Genomic DNA, 2,339 nt, shown 5'->3' with positions numbered 1-2,339 from the left:
ATACTCGCACCTAGGTCACATAAAGTTTTTTCAAACTTATGTGCACTGACATTGCACAGAATTGCAAAAGCCTTGGGTCCTTTTTCTTTTTCGCTTTTGCAATACTCAATATATAGCTACCCCTTGGGTGACTTTAATGGTGTCACCTTCAAAAAGCTTCTTCTTTGATGTTAATTTTTTCATAAGCTTAGCATACCCCTGAATCTCTTGGATAGCCTCGAGTAATGGGATATTGATAGAGAGGTTGCTAAGCTTAGCCATGTATTTTTTGACCTTGTTGTTCTCCTCTTTTCTCTTAAGCCTTTATGAAAATGAAGGAGGGATTTGCATAGTAGGAAATATATCACTTCATGGCTCCTCATTTTGTACCACCTCCTCATTAATTTCCACCAATTCATCTTCATCCCTTTCTTGTTGAGATTTTGGATTTTCTACTTTTGGCTCAACCATAACCTTTTTCTTCACGTTTATGTGCTCATTGTTAGGCTCTTTTACAATCCACACTTTTTCCTTCTTCACATTCATGTGCTCATTGTTGGGATCTTTTGCACCCACACTTTTTCCCTTAACTTGCCACAAATGATACCCGAGGGTCTTGCCACTTCTATTGGATATTGCTAAAACTTAAGAATTATTTTATGGGCTCACAATAGTGTCACTAGGAAGGGCCCCCTTTATATAGAATTTGGATGAGAGGAGATTTGATCTATTTTCATTTCCAATTGCTTAATAGAAGCATTGTGGGACACAATAATTTGGTTGATTTACAAAAATCCACCTTTCAATTCACGGACCATTATGTTCGTTCCCTCCATTTTCATCAAAATTCTTTCCAAGATATCTTTTGTTTTGTAATTATCGGGGTCAATGAGATTGTATTCTTTTCCCGGTCATGAGGTTAACAAAATGATCATAGTCACAGTCACTATCCCTCCAATGAAGGTTACGATTACTATCTCTTTTATACTAACCTTGGTTCCCACCTTGCCTTTGATAGGCGTGGCAGGACCCCCTCCCCCCACTAAATAATTAGCCTAATACCAATATCTTCATAAAGTTTATTGGCCTCTCCATCATCAAAAGCCTTGAATGCAACAATATTCACCTCTTTTGTGGGGGCACCCATCATATGTTTCATCAAAAGCTCCAAATGTGTCACCATTTTTGCGTGTTTTCCTCCCTCTCTTCATCTTTCTTCCTTTGTTATTTATCAAAAAGGAGGGAGTAGGGGATCCTTTTGGTAATTGGCCTCAAGGGTGTTCCACCTCTAGTTTCTCTTGGTAACTTCTTCAAGAAATCTTGTAGCTTCATGATAAGTTAACTTTAAAAGTGAGCTCCCCTCCCCACTTCCCCGCACATTGTCTACCATGGTTTAGATGAGTCAATATAGAGCCCAGTAGAAGATTTTGTGAAGCATCTTCTCCGAGACCTCGTGGTTGGGGCATTGCATGGTTTTTTCATTTAATCTTTCCCACGCCTCATACAAGAGTTCTCCATTTAGTTGCTGAAAGTTAGTATTCTCATCAAAAAATTATAGCATCTTGGATGGTGGAAAGTATCGGTCATGTAAGGCAATGGTAAGTTCATCCCATAAAGTAATTGATCTAAACAAAATCGATCAAAGCTACTTTATCTACTCTCTTGTTAGAGAAAATGGGAAGAGGCATAACCGGATAGACTCTTGGGATATGTGTGCAATATCAAAAGATGCATACACTTTAACAAAATTCTTGTAATGCTAATTGGGGTCCTCATGGGATTTCCCTACCATAATTCCCTTCATTTGTAACATATGCAACATGGCACTCGTGATGTAAAAGACTCTGTTACCCTGAGTAGGTGGGATACAGATAGCACTTGCATGCTAGACATCGTGGAGTTGCTCCTCGTCATCAAGGGGACCATCAAAGGACCTGGCATGACTTGCATTGTTACTATGGCTCTATGTATAATATGGAAATTATATAAAAGAAAACAAAAACAACAACCAAAATAAATACACAACACTATGGGTATATCCTAATTAAATATAAAAACCACAAAAGTTAAAACCAATTATCACTCCACGAAAATGGTGCCATTTTGACCATGCTCACCTATACAGTTAAAATTGGTAGAGGAAGATCGTTGTTAATAGCTCAACTCATGTTAAGGCCAAATCCATTAGGGGAAAAATTAGCTTTCTAGTCTTATGGGTGTTAATAGTTACTAAAAATATACCCATAATATAAACAAAGTAAAATTCATGATTTAAAATAGAGGTTGATTTGGAACAAGGTTTGATCAATGTATACTCAAGTTAACAAACTGAAGGCACCAAATGTGATTTAAAATTTAAG

The 2,339-nt window shown here is 37.4% G+C and overlaps 1 non-coding gene across 1 annotated transcript; it reads left to right on the top strand.

The window, feature by feature from the left end:
- The first annotated feature begins 1,427 nt into the window (after positions 1-1,427).
- On the top strand, positions 1,428-1,533 carry LOC124898244. The gene has a single exon (XR_007055220.1). It is a non-coding gene; the product is annotated as a small nucleolar RNA R71 (small nucleolar RNA).
- The last annotated feature ends 806 nt before the right edge of the window (positions 1,534-2,339 follow it).

This window comes from Capsicum annuum, chromosome 4 (genome assembly GCF_002878395.1).
Source record: "Capsicum annuum cultivar UCD-10X-F1 chromosome 4, UCD10Xv1.1, whole genome shotgun sequence".
NCBI classification, from domain to species: Eukaryota; Viridiplantae; Streptophyta; class Magnoliopsida; order Solanales; family Solanaceae; genus Capsicum; species Capsicum annuum.
This window is presented reverse-complemented; position numbering and strand designations above follow the sequence as displayed.